Source organism: Pseudophryne corroboree, chromosome 3, assembly GCF_028390025.1.
Source record: "Pseudophryne corroboree isolate aPseCor3 chromosome 3, aPseCor3.hap2, whole genome shotgun sequence".
Taxonomy (NCBI): domain Eukaryota; kingdom Metazoa; phylum Chordata; class Amphibia; order Anura; family Myobatrachidae; genus Pseudophryne; species Pseudophryne corroboree.
The window spans coordinates 757,989,623-758,004,554 of record NC_086446.1 but is presented as its reverse complement, the minus strand read 5'-3'; the positions used below and the strand labels follow the sequence as shown (position 1 = coordinate 758,004,554).

The following is a 14,932-nucleotide window of genomic DNA, read 5'->3' as shown; positions in this document are numbered from 1 at the left end:
TATCCAAACAGGTGTCGGCGTTGTCGACGGTGACACCCTCCCACACACATATCCGCTCTATCACCTCCTTAGAGGAGCCTTTTACCTCAGACATGTCGACACACGCGTACCGACACACCACACACACAGGGGATGCTCTATTTGAAGACAGTTCCCCCACCAGGCCCTTTGGAGAGACAGAGAGAGAGTATGCCAGCACACACCACAGCGCTATATAATACAGGGATATACACTATACTGAGTGACTTTTCCCCTATAGCAGCTTATATACACAGTTTTGCGCCTAAATTTATGTGCCCCCCCTCTCTTTTTTACCCTTTGTGTACCAGGATACTGCAGGGGAGAGCCTGGGGAGCTTCCTTCCAGCTGAGCTGTGAAGAGAAAATGGCGCCGGTGTGCTGAGGAAGAAGGCCCGGCCCCCTCAGCGGCGGGCTTCTGTCCTTTTATGTACTTTAATGGCGGGGGTTAATGCACATATACAGTTTATCAGACTGTATTATGTGCTTTTTGCCAAGGAAAAAATTGCTGCCCAGGGCGAACCCCCCAGCGCCCTGCACCCATCAGTGACCGGAGTGTGTGGTGTGCTAAGGGAGCAATGGCGCACAGCTGCAGTGCTGTGCGCTACCTTAATGAAGACCGGAGTCTTCAGCCGCCGATTTTCAACTTCTCTTCGTTCTTCTGGCTCTGCAAGGGGGACGGCGGCGCGGCTCCGGGACCGGACGGCCGAGGACTGGGCCTGTGTTCGATCCCTCTGGAGCTAATGGTGTCCAGTAGCCTTAGAAGCCCAAGCTAGCTGCAAGCAGGTAGGTTCGCTTCTCTCCCCTCAGTCCCACGTAGCAGTGACTCTGTTGCCAGCAGATCTCACTGAAAATAAAAAACCTAACAAATACTTTATTTTCTAGGAAGCTCAGGAGAGCCCCTAGGGTGCATCCAGCTCTGGCCGGGCACAGATACTAACTAACTGAGGTCTGGAGGAGGGGCATAGAGGGAGGAGCCAGTGCACACCAGATATAGTACCTAATCTTTCTTTTAAGAGTGCCCAGTCTCCTGCGGAGCCCGTCTATACCCCATGGTCCTTACGGAGTACCCAGCATCCACTAGGACGTCAGAGAAAAATGGTAACAAGATTGTATAGTAGCAACAATAAAAATGTATAATCAGTATAGCTTGCTTATTATTTGTGTGCAGTACTGCAGTCCATTGTTAAAGGAGACATGCTGGGATTATCCGCTGATTAATATAGCTCAAGTGCACTGGAGAAACTTCCCCTGGTTTTTGGGGAATAGAAAATGCTGAGTTCGAGCCCCTGAATTACGGGGCACTGATCTCACCCAATACTGGAGGTCTCCGCTGATTCCCGTCAATAGCGTATTGCAGCTTGTACTATGTGCGGTTAGATGGCTCTTATCTCGATGTATCCGGAAGAGAAGCCGCAAATTCCCATAGGCAAGTCTGCAGACAGGGCTTTTCAAGCACAGCGGTGGGCACTTGTGGTGTGATGTCCGGCCAGGCACCAATTGGCAACTGCTAGCCCCTGAAAGGAGACCTCTGTTTACCATTCTCAACCCTGCTTCTGCTAAATTAATTCTCCCCAATTGGTGCCTGGCCGGACATCACACCACAAGTGCCCACCGCTGTGCTTGAAAAGCCCTGTCTGCAGACTTGCCTATGGGAATTTGCGGCTTCTCTTCCGGATACATCGAGATAAGAGCCATCTAACCGCACATAGGTGGTCATTCCGAGTTGTTCGCTCGCAAGCTGCTTTTAGCAGCTTTGCACACGCTAAGCCGCCGCCTACTGGGAGTGAATCTTAGCTTATCAAAATTGCGAACGAAAGATTAGCAAAATTGCGAATAGACACTTCTTAGCAGTTTCTGAGTAGCTTCAAACTTACTCGGCATCTGCGATCAGTTCAGTGCTTGTCGTTCCTGGTTTGACGTCATAAACACACCCATCGTTCGCCCAGACACTCCTCCGTTTCTCCATCCAATCCCGCGTTTTTCCCAGAAACGGTAGCGTTTTTTCACACACTCCCATAAAACGGCCTGTTTCCGCCCAGAAACACCCACTTCCTGTCAATCACACTACGATCACCAGAACGAAGAAAAAACCTCGTAATGCCGTGAGTAAAATACCTAACTGCATAGCAAATTTACTTGGCGCAGTCGCAGTGCGAACATTGCGCATGCGCAGTTAGCGGAAAATCGCTACGATGCGAAGAAAAATACAGAGCGAACAACTCGGAATGACCCCCATAGTACAAGCTGCAATACGCTATTGACGGGAATCAGCTGAGACCTCCAGTATTGGGTGAGATCAGTGCCCCGTAATTCAGGGGCTCGAACTAAGCATTTTCTATTCCCCAAAAACCAGGGGAAGTTTCTCCAGTGCACTTGAGCTATATTAATCAGCGGATAATCCCAGCATGTCTCCTTTAACAATGGACTGCAGTACTACACACAAATAATAAGCAAGCTATACTGATTATACATTTTTATTGTTGCTACTATACAATCTTGTTACCATTTATTTATTTGGTTGAACATTGATACTTTGTTTTTATGGTTCTAAGCAATATTAAAATATATTCTGAATACATATATTATTAGCGCTTCTTAATGTTTCCTTGGAAACTCAGTTGGGTATTTTTCTGTGTAAGGCATCCAGTTGCCATATAGGAGCTGCTGTTTTTAACTAAACATTCTAAGAGTTGCATTTTAGAAATTTAAAGTATACATTGTGTAATAGGCCCTACACACTGGCCGATTTTCTGAAAGGTATGAACGATCTCGTTCATAAATGAACGAGAACTCGTTCATATCTTTCAGTGTGGAGACTCCAGCGATGAACGATGCGCGTCCCCGCGCTCGTTCATCGCTGGTCTCCCGTCGGCTGTGCATGCAGGCCAATATGGACGATCTCGTCCATATTTGCCTGCACTTCAATGCAGCCGCGTGACGGGGGGAGTGAAGAAACTTCACTCCCCCCGTCACTGCCCCCCCCGCCGCCGGGTCGCTCGTCGGCCGTATCTGCCGTCGGGCAGCTCGGCGGCGGGTCGGCCAGTGAGTAGGGCCCCTTAGTTAGCACCTGATTTAGTAGGTTTACTATATCTTGCACTCCTTTTTCCACGGAACCAGGAAGTGAACAAGCCCTAAGGGTGAAACGCGTTTTCTGCGGGGAACTCCGTCCACACAGTCACATCATGGCGCCATCCTAACGGATCATAACTAACTCACTGGAGATTCGTAAGCTCCTCTAAAATCACTGTGATTACCCTTGTTGTAAGGATCACTTTCGTTAGACTAGCCAGCACTCAGCCTCCTATGTATCTGAGGCCATTCTGTGAGTCACCTAATATCATTGGTTTTATGCCAGCATTTGTTTTGGTCAGTTTATTATTTTTTTGTCTGCTCTGACATTGTCTTCTATGGATAGGGACAAATTGTTTATGTCCTATCAATTTGCTATCAGTATTCCTCATGTCTGCAACAGGATCCTAGTCTTGTCCTGTGCAGAATACTAATTATTTCAATTTCTGTGTCATAACAACTGGGTTATATCAACTCATATAGCTTCCTCTATTAGGGGTTATATTATTTACATCAGATTCTGTTTATGTGTATCTCATATATCACTTATCTTTAAGGGATACATTATTTGTATTAACAATATCATCATTTTGCATGGTACAGTACACCGAGCAGTTCGTTTTATGCTGCCGGTACCGGGTCATATTACCCAATACAGCTTACTTTTTCATTTTCATTTTCATCTTCAGTTTCAATTTTATTTTTTTCACTTTTATGTTTATTTGTATGTTTATTTACTCTTTAGGGGTTATATTATCTGTATCTTCATAAATAACCTTATATACACTCTATCGCTCAAGGTTAACAAAAAACCATTATTTGCCTAAGGTTACAATTTTTTGACGCCTAAGAACGTCTGAGGTCGGTTATTGGGCTCAGCCCCACCTGTATCTCTTATACCTCCTAATTACAGCTTAACCTTTGCATCATCCAATTACAGATACTAACCTTAATATCTTTGTAATCTTTTTTTCACCAATTTTCGTGGACTCTCATTCACGATTCTCGGGATAGAGTACCACACCAGTGGAATCTCTTAAACCGGGTCTAACGTGGAAAGCAGATCCACATATTTTCACGTACTTATCTCATCCGCAATTCCCTTTTCTATCATCTTTCAATTTCAATTTCTTATATAGGTGCACTCTCATTGGTGTACACATAAATCCCTACGACCATACCACGCTGTCAGTGCCCGATCTCGTCCGATCTTGGAAGCCAAACAGCGTTGGGCCAGGTTAGTATCAGGAGAGGTGACTGCCTGTGAATACCTGGTGTGGTAGGTTAGGAATTAATTTCCTCTCTTATGTGACCAACATACACCAACAGCAGTATCACCACTAATTCTATTTTCTCTTTCATATATTGTTTTCAATATCTATATCAACTGACCATAACTTCCTGCTCACAATTCCTGCCTGCAAATAGGGCTATGGCATGCAAATAATACTCAGGTGTATAATTCCTTGAGTGGTGACCACTGATTACCATTCCAGCTAATTCCAGCCTAATTATTTTGAAACTGTGTTTTGACTAAAACCCCCGGTTCAATTAATACAGAATTACTGTACTGGTCAGGGGAAATGGGGGTATGACTACTCTATGTCTACAACCCTTTCCATACTCTTATGAATTAAGAGACCAGAACATTTTTATTTTCTCAATAATCTCCGGTTATTTTACAAGATTTGTGGGAAGTTCATCTTGTTTTAACTTTATTATTAAAAGTTATATCTTAAAATATTCTCCTTAATATTTTCAAGTATCTTCTTCTATTTAAGAGTGCGCCCACACAAGAGCCTTCTGTTCTCTCCCATTGCATACTCCTTTTCATCAGCCAGCACCTGGGTGCTGGCTTTAAAGCAGAGTCTCTCCCATGAGTCAGGGCTCCTGAAGGCAGTTAGTGTCCAGGTGATAGGTCTGCTAGGGACAGTGGGATCCGGAGGGCTGGGCCACTAGTGTCAGGATGCTGGGACCTGAACGGTTCCTTATTAAGTAAGAGGGAGTGAGGCAGGGCCTAACTTCCCTGGTAGTTTAGACAGTGATCTTTGTATATCTTTGTTTTTGAGCTACCTGAATAAAATGTATTTGTTGTTTTTGCACAATCCTGGAGTCAGTCGTTGGTGAAATATATATATATATATATATATATATATATATATATATATATATATATATATATAGAGAGAGAGAGAGATCATGTACAATAGTGTACCAGATTAATAATAGCAATGCACTGTAGAGAATACAACATAGGGGGTAATTCTGAGTTGATCGCAGCAGGAACTTTGTTAGCAGTTGGGCAAAACCATGTGCAGTGCAGGGGGGGCAGATGTAACATGTGCAGAGAGAGTTAGATTTGGGTGGTTTATAGTGTTTCTGTGCAGGGTAAATACTGCCTGCTTTATTTTTATACTGCAATTTAGATTGCAGATTGAACACACCACACCCAAATGTAACTCTCTCTGCACATGTTATATCTGCCTCCCCTGCAGTGCACATGGTTTTGCGCAACTGCTAACAAAGGGGGTAATTCCAAGTTGATCGCAGCAGGATTTTTGTTAGCAGTTGGGCAAAACCATATGCACTGCAGGGGGGGCAGATATAACATGTGCAGAGAGAGTTAGATTTGGGTAGGGTGAGTTCAATCTGCAATCTAAATTGCAGTGTAAAAATAAAGCAGCCAGTATTTACCCTGCACAGAAACAATATAACCCACCCAAATCTAACTCTCTCTGCACATCTTACATCTGCCTCCCCTGCAGTGCACATGGTTTTGCGCAACTGCTAACAAAGGGGGTAATTCCAAGTTGATCGCAGCAGGATTTTTGTTAGCATTTGGGCAAAACCATATGCACTGCAGGGGGGGCAGATATAACATGTGCAGAGAGAGTTAGATTTGGGTAGGGTGAGTTCAATCTGCAATCTAAATTGCAGTGTAAAAATAAAGCAGCCAGTATTTACCCTGCACAGAAACAATATAACCCACCCAAATCTAACTCTCTCTGCACATGTTATATCTGCCTCCCCTGCAGTGCACATGGTTTTGCGCAACTGCTAACAAAGGGGGTAATTCCAAGTTGATCGCAGCAGGATTTTTGTTAGCATTTGGGCAAAACCATATGCACTGCAGGGGGGGGCAGATATAACATGTGCAGAGAGAGTTAGATTTGGGTAGGGTGAGTTCAATCTGCAATCTAAATTGCAGTGTAAAAATAAAGCAGCCAGTATTTACCCTGCACAGAAACAATATAACCCACCCAAATCTAACTCTCTCTGCAAATGTTATATCTGCCCCCCCCTGCAGTGCACGTGGTTTTGCCCAACTGCTAAAACATTTTCTGCTGCGATCAACTTGGAATTACCTCCAAAAAGTTCCTGCTGCGATCATCTCAGAATTACCCCCATAGTCTTGTGCTGTATAATGTAACATACAGTATGTATAATGTGTAATTGAAGTACACAGTCTGGAACCGGATCCTTAGAGAAGGGGTGGGCCCTCAGGCAATGGGGCTCACAGGGGGTTTCCCCTGCCCCACTGCAGATTAGTCTGACCCTTGTCCAACCATACGCAAAGTAGCACTGGCCCTTCCTCCTGGTACTCCTGGCCAGAGGTCACTAGAGAAATAAAGTAGATAATTGAATGACAGTCCGCTCTGCATAATCTCTAAGTGTGTTTTTGATGTTTTTCTGTAACCCAGTGGATTATGGCAAGTAAAAAATCCAAAATGATTACAGTTAACTAACAATACCGAAATATTAGGAGTGCAATATATGTACAGTAATGTGGTGGTTTTTACCCACTTTTATTTTTTTTATTTTTTTTTACAAAACAACATAAAAAAACTGTAATTTTTTTTTACTAAGGTCAAGAACATATTTAAATATTTTAGTGAAAAAAAAAGAAAATAAGTAAGATTTACAGTAAATGGGAGACAAAAACATAAGCAAAAAGAATAATATGTTTTATGAAACATTTAAAAAAAAAAAAATGTTTTTAATGAGCCAGTCTCCGACTTGCTGGTAGGAAGCGACCTGCTTCCTCCCTGTCTGCTGGAAAAGTATGAGAGTTTTCTTTCTGTAAAACCATATTGTACAGCAGACAAGAAATGACCGTATCTACCACCTTTACAATGCTGTAGTGGAGCACTCCACTACATTTGTCAAAGCACCTGAACCTTCCCTTCAGTAGTCCAAAGGTATGTTTTATCACACTCCTGTGATTTATTTTATTTGGTAAGAGCCGGTATCTGTGGAATCAACAGAGGTGTCAGTGACCAGGAGTGACACCAATATCCAGAATCAGCTTTGGCCCCCAAACTTGTCAAAGAGTCCTGGTTGATACAAAATGTAGGTTTTGAGGTATGTCCCAGGAGAACCAGCCCCTCGCAATATGCATGTTAGCATCAAATACCACCTGCACATTGAAGCAGTGGTACTGTGATGATGTCAATTAATACAGATCTCTGCTGTCCAATCAGGGCCGGTTCTAGCCCTTATGGTACCCCGGGCGAAAATAGGGGTGCGGCTTCAAAAAATAAGAATTTACTCACCGGTAATTCTATTTCTCGTAGTCCGTAGTGGATGCTGGGAACTCCGTAAGGACCATGGGGAATAGACGGGCTCCGCAGGAGACTGGGCCCTCTAAGAAAGAATTAGGACTACTGGTGTGCACTGGCTCCTCCCTCTATGCCCCTCCTCCAGACCTCAGTTAGGGAAACTGTGCCCGGAAGAGCTGACACAATAAGGAAAGGATTTGAAATCCCGGGTTTGACTCATACCAGCCACACCAATCACACCGTACAACTCGTGATACTGTACCCAGTTAACAGTATGAATAACAACTGAGCCTCACGAACAGATGGCTCATAACAATAACCCTTTAGTTAGGCAATAACTATATACAAGTATTGCAGACAATCCGCACTTGGGATGGGCGCCCAGCATCCACTACGGACTACGAGAAATAGAATTACCGGTGAGTAAATTCTTATTTTCTCTGACGTCCTAGTGGATGCTGGGAACTCCGTAAGGACCATGGGGATTATACCAAAGCTCCCAAACGGGCGGGAGAGTGTGGATGACTCTGCAGCACCGAATGAGCAAACTCAAGGTCCTCCTCAGCCAGGGTATCAAACTTGTAGAATTTTGCAAATGTGTTTGATCCCGACCAGGTAGCAGCTCTGCAAAGTTGTAAAGCCGAGACCCCTCGGGCAGCCGCCCAAGAAGAGCCCACCTTCCTCGTGGAATGGGCTTTGACTGATTTAGGATGCGGCAGTCCAGCCGCAGAATGTGCAAGTTGAATCGTGGAGCAGATCCAGCGAGCAATAGTCTGCTTAGAAGCAGGAGCACCCAACTTGTTGGGTGCATGCAGGATAAGCAGCGAGTCAGTCTTTCTGACTCTAGCCGTCCTGGAAACATAGATTTTCAGGGCCCGGACTACGTCCAGCAACTTGGAAGCCTCCAAGTCCCGAGTAGCCGCAGGCACCACAATAGGTTGGTTCAAATAAAACGCTGATACCACCTTAGGGAGGAATTGGGGACGCGTCCTCAATTCTGCTCTGTCCATATGGAAGATCAGATAGGGGCTTTTACAGGACAAAGCCGCCAATTCTGACACCCGCCTAGCCGAAGCCAAGGCCAAAAGCATGACCACTTTCCACGTGAGATATTTTAAATCCACGGTCTGAAGTGGCTCAAACCAATGTGATTTTAGGAAATCCAACACAACGTTGAGATCCCAAGGTGCCACTGGGGGCACAAAAGGGGGCTGAATATGCAGCACTCCCTTAACAAACGTCTGAACTTCAGGCAGTGAAGCCAGTTCTTTTTGAAAGAAAATAGACAGGGCTGAAATCTGGACTTTAATGGATCCCAATTTTAGGCCCATAGTCACTCCTGACTGTAGGAAGTGCAGAAATCGACCCAGCTGAAATTCTTCTGTGGGGGCCTTCATAGCCTCACACCAAGCAACATATTTTCGCCATATGCAGTGATAATGCTTTGCTGTCACATCTTTCCTAGCTTTTATCAGCGCAGGAATGACTTCAACCGGAATGCCCTTTTCCATCAGGATCCGGCGTTCAACCGCCATGCCGTCAAACGCAGCCGCGGTAAGTCTTGGAACAGACAGGGCCCCTGCTGTAGCAGGTCCAGTCTGAGAGGCAGAGGCCAAGGGTCCTCTGAGATCATTTCTTGTAGTTCCGGGTACCAAGTCGTTCTTGGCCAATCCGGAACGATGAGCATAGTTCTTACTCCTCTCTTTCTTATTATCCTCAGCACCTTTGGTATGAGAGGAAGAGGAGGGAACACCTAAACCGACTGGTACACCCACGGTGTCACTAGAGCGTCCACAGCTATCGCCTGAGGGTCCCTTGACCTGGCACAATATCTTTTTAGCTTTTTGTTTAGGCGGGACGCCATCATGTCCACCTGTGGCCTTTCCCAACGGTTTACAATCAGTTGGAAGACTTCTGGATGAAGTCCCCACTCTCCCGGGTGGAGGTCGTGCCTGCTGAGGAAGTCTGCTTCCCAGTTGTCCACTCCCGGAATGAACACTGCTGACAGTGCTATCACGTGATTTTCCGCCCATCGGAGAATCCTTGTGGCTTCTGCCATCGCCATCCTGCTTCTTGTGCCGCCCTGTCGGTTTACATGGGCAACCGCCGTGATGTTGTCTGACTGAATCAGCACCGGCTGGCTTTGAAGCAGGGGTCTTGCCTGACTTAGGGCATTGTAAATGGCCCTTAGTTCCAGAATATTTATGTGTAGGGAAGCCTCCTGACTCGACCATTGTCCTTGGAAGTTTCTTCCCTGCGTGACTGCCCCCCAACCTCGGAGGCTTGCATCCGTGGTCACCAGGACCCAGTCCTGTATGCTGAATCTGCGGCCCTCTAGAAGATGAGCACTCTGCAGCCACCACAGCAGAGACACCCTGGCCCTCGGGGACAGGGTGATCAGCCGATGCATCTGAAGATGCGATACGGACCACTTGTCTAACAGATCCCACTGAAAGATCCTTGCATGGAACCTGCCGAATGGAATTGCTTCGTAAGAAGCTACCATCTTTCCCAGGACTCGCGTGCAGTGATGCACCGACACCTGTTTTGGTTTCAGGAGGTCTCTGACCAGAGATGACAACTCCTTGGCCTTCTCCTCCGGGAGAAACACCTTTTTCTGTTCTGTGTCCAGAATCATACCCAGGAACAGCAGACGCGTCGTAGGAACCAGCTGCGACTTTGGAATATTCAGAATCCAGCCGTGCTGTTGTAGCACTTCCTGAGATAGTGCTACTCCGACCAACAACTGCTCCCCGGACCTCGCCTTTATAAGGAGATCGTCCAAGTATGGGATAATTATAACTCCCTTCTTTCGAAGGAGTATCATCATTTCGGCCATTACCTTGGTAAATACCCTCAGTGCCGTGGACAGACCAAACGGCATCGTCTGGAATTGCTAATGGCAGTCCTGTACCACAAAACGGAGGTACACCTGGTGAGGTGGGTAAATGGGGACATGCAGGTAAGCATCCTTGATGTCCAGTGATACCATGTAATCCCCTTCTTCCAGGCTTGCAATAACCGCCCTGAGCGATTCCATTTTGAACTTGAACCTTCTTATATAAGTGTTCAAGGATTTCAAATTTAGAATGGGTCTCACCGAACCGTCTGGTTTCGGTACCACAAACATTGTGGAATAGTAACCCCGTCCCAGTTGAAGGAGGGGAACTTTTATTATCACCTGCTGGAGGTACAGCTTGTGAATTGCCGCCAGCACTACCTCCCTGTCCGGGGGAGTAGCTGGCAAGGCTAATTTGAGGTAACGGCGAGGGGGAGACGTCTCGAATTCCAGCTTGTATCCCTGAGATACCACTTGTAGAACCCAGGGATCCACCTGTGAGCGAACCCACCAGTCGCTGAAGTTCCGGAGACGGGCCCCCACCGCACCTGGCTCCACGAGTGGAGCCCCAGCGTCATGCGGTGGATTTAGTGGAAGCAGGGGAGGATTTCTGTTCTTGGGAACTGGCTGTATGGTGCAGCTTTTTCCCTCTACCCCTGCCTCTGGGCAGAAAGGACGCGCCTTTAACCCACTTGCCTTTCTGGGGCCGAAAGGACTGTACCTGATAATACGGTGCTTTCTTTGGCTGTGAGGGAACCTGGGGTAAAAATGTCGACTTCCCAGCTGTCGCTGTGGAAACAAGGTCCGAGAGACCATCCCCAAACAATTCCTCACCCTTGTAAGGCAAAACCTCCATGTGCCTTTTAGAATCCGCATCACCTGTCCACTGCCGAGTCCATAATACTCTCCTGGCAGAAATGGACATTGCATTTATTCTAGATGCCAGCCGGCAAATATCCCTCTGTGCATCTCTCATGTATAAGACTACGTCTTTAATATGCTCTATTGTTAGCAATATAGTGTCCCTGTCAAGGGAATCAATGTTATCAGACAGGGAATCAGACCACGCTGCTGCAGCACTGCACATCCATGCTGAAGCAATAGCAGGTCTCAGTATAGTACCCGAGTGTGTATATACAGATTTCAGGATAGCCTCCTGCTTTCTATCCGCAGGCTCCTTTAAGGCGGCCGTATCCTGAGACGGTAGTGCCACCTTTTTTGACAAGCGTGTGAGCGCTTTATCCACCCGCTGGGATGTCTCCCAACGTACCCTGTCCTCTGGCGGGAAAGGGTACGCCATTAGTAACTTTTTAGAAATTACAATTTTTTTTATCAGGGGAAGCCCACGCTTCTTCACACACTTCATTTAACTCATCTGAAGGGGGAAAAACCACTGGTTGCTTTTTCTCCCCAAACATAATACCCTTTTTAGTGGTACCTGGGTTAATGTCAGAAATGTGCAACACATTTTTCATTGCCGTAATCATGCAACGGATGGCCCTAGTGGAATGTACATTAGTCTCGTCGTCGTCGACACTGGAGTCAGACTCCGTGTCGACATCTGTGTCTGCAATCTGAGGTAGCGGGCATTTTTGAGCCCCTGATGGCCTTTGAGACGCCTGGGCAGGCACTGGCAGCAATTGCCCGTGTTTTACTGGCTGAGAAGCCGGCTGTCCCACAGCTGTTATGTCATCGAACCTTTTATGTAAGGAGTTGACACTGTCGGTTAATACCTTCCACATATCCATCCACTCTGGTGTCGACCCCGCAGGGGATGACATCACATTTATCGGCACCTGCTCCGCCTCCACATAAACCTCCTCATCAAACATGTCGACACAGCCGTACCGACACACCACACACACACAGGGAATGCTCTGACTGAGGACAGGACCCCACAAAGTCCTTTGGGGAGACAGAGAGAGAGTATGCCAGCACACACCACAGCGCTATATAAACAGGGATTTACACTACACAAAGTGATTTTCCCTATAGCAGCTATAATATACAGTTTTGCGCCTAAATTTAGTGTGTCCCCCTCTCCTTTTTACCCTATTGAGCCTGGAAACTGCAGGGGAGAGCCTGGGGAACGTCCTTCCAGCGGAGCTGTGAAGAGGAAATGGTGCCAGTGTGCTGAGGGAGATAGCCCCGCCCCTTTTTTCGGCGGGCTTCTCCCGCTCTTTTATTAATATTTTTACACATATATAGTTTATTAGACTATATTATGTGTATTTTTGCCATTTTAAGGTACTCTAATTGCAGCCCAGGGCGCCCCCCCCCCCCCCCCCCCCCCCAGCGCCCTGCACCCATCAGTGACCGGAGTATGTGGTGTGCATAGGGAGCAATGGCGCACAGCTGCAGTGCTGTGCGCTACCTTAATGAAGACCGGAGTCTTCAGCCGCCGATTTCCAGGACGTTCTTCTTGCTTCTGGCTCTGCAAGGGGGACGGCGGCGCGGCTCCGGGTCCGGACGACCGAGGCTGGGCCTGTGTTCGATCCCTCTGGAGCTAATGGTGTCCAGTAGCCTAGAAGCCCAAGCTAGCTGCAAGCAGGTAGGTTCACTTCTCTCCCCTAAGTCCCTCGTAGCAGTGAGTCTGTTGCCAGCAGATCTCACTGAAAATAAAAAACCTAATAAATACTTTCTTTACTAGAAGCTCAGGAGAGCCCCTAGTGTGCAACCAGCTCGAGTCGGGCACAGATTCTAACTGAGGTCTGGAGGAGGGGCATAGAGGGAGGAGCCAGTGCACACCAGTAGTCCTAATTCTTTCTTAGAGTGCCCAGTCTCCTGCGGAGCCCGTCTATTCCCCATGGTCCTTACGGAGTTCCCAGCATCCACTAGGACGTCAGAGAAAGGGGTGTTGTCAATGTGCCCCCAGTAGTATTGCCCCTGTTTGTGCCCCCAGTAGTATTGCCCCTGTTTGTTCCACTTTAAAAAAATAAAAATAAAAAATTAATACTTACCATCCCTGCTCCTGATTCCCGACCACTGCTGCCCTCCATCTCTGGCTGCTGGCGCCACTCCTCTGATCTATGGGAGAGACGTCCTGACGTCTCTCCCATAGAACTGCATAGACACTAAAGGTCAATCATGACCCCTAGTGTCTAAGTGCCGCTCCCACAATGCAGTGCGGTGTGCGATGACTTCATCGCGCACCACACAGCAGTACCAGCACCGGGGGAGGGGAGGGGGCGCCACCACCAGTAGCGTATCTTACCACGGCGGCGGCACCCTCCAGAAGGCGGCGCCCCGGGCAACAGTACAGTGTGCCCGTAGCAAGATCCGCTACTGTGTCCAATGAGGTTCTTTCAGCACTATATATGAGCAATATATAACTCGTATCAGATCCCATAAAACTTTATCAAATGAGGCCCTATGTGAAGCTATACATAATGTCTTTCTCTGCCAAGTAACTTTCTCAAAGCTCCTTCTGTTACATAATCTGCAAACACACACATAACTCACATTCTAATTAAAGCCTCTTTCCCCAGGAACCAGCTTCAAAGGTTGGCAATCATGACAGGCCCTCAGGTGCTAATTGTGCAGGTAATAGGGAAATATCATTGCAATAGAGCTGGGGGACTTAATTTATATTTTGTAATAGGAAATGATGTCGTAACCTAAACCTACCATCATTTGAATATCATTTCTATGTTGCAACTAACGCATTTCATGACTATGCTGATGTGCCCATAGACATAGTGGGCCCAATTCTGACTCATGGAGAGGCAGCTGCGTCTTGTGCCATCTTATTCTAATGCCGCAGCCAGTTTCTATAACTGTGGTGCCCACTTGCAGCTCCTTGTGCCTGTGGAAATCCATCTCAGGGTGTCTTTATACGCACCATCAAACCTTACCAAAGCACCCAAGCCCTACTGCTAGGATACAAATGATTACATTAAGTCAATTGTGCCTACCTGTCATCCTAAGGGTCAGTGTGTATTGGTGTACAGTTGTGCTTCTGATTGTACACATATTTTATGAGTGGCAGCCACTAGCACTGGTTTTGCCTATCACGTTAATCATAAATAATTTGATTTGATCCTGAACCACCAACCCTAGTAGCCGAGTGGCCCCCAATAATGAAGTATCCAACTCGCTGCAACATTGCTCCAGTGCGGAGACAGTTGATCCAAAAATCAGCTGACTCAACAGCACTCGTACGCTTGCATGAAGTGGGGTTCACGCATGCCCACAAAGAAGCAAACAATCAGCAGAAGAATCCGAGCAGTGGTTGAGGGATCCGATTGGTAACGCAACCCTGGATCTGCTTCTCATAGGAAGTAGCGGGGACACAGGAACATCTGATGAATATTTTTGGAACTTGATGAGCCCACAGCGTCATTGTCTCTCCATCCCACAGTGCCTTGCGCCACGAGGAGCTGCCGCGTTTGGACAGGTATTCGGGTGGATGAGCCACCAGTAGTGCAAGTATGCGCTGGCTACCG

At 46.9% G+C, this 14,932-nt stretch overlaps 1 pseudogene; it reads left to right on the top strand.

Annotated features, from left to right (window-relative positions):
- Positions 1-4,256: 4,256 nt before the first annotated feature.
- LOC134894987 (5S ribosomal RNA) lies at positions 4,257-4,375 on the top strand (annotated as a pseudogene).
- The last annotated feature ends 10,557 nt before the right edge of the window (positions 4,376-14,932 follow it).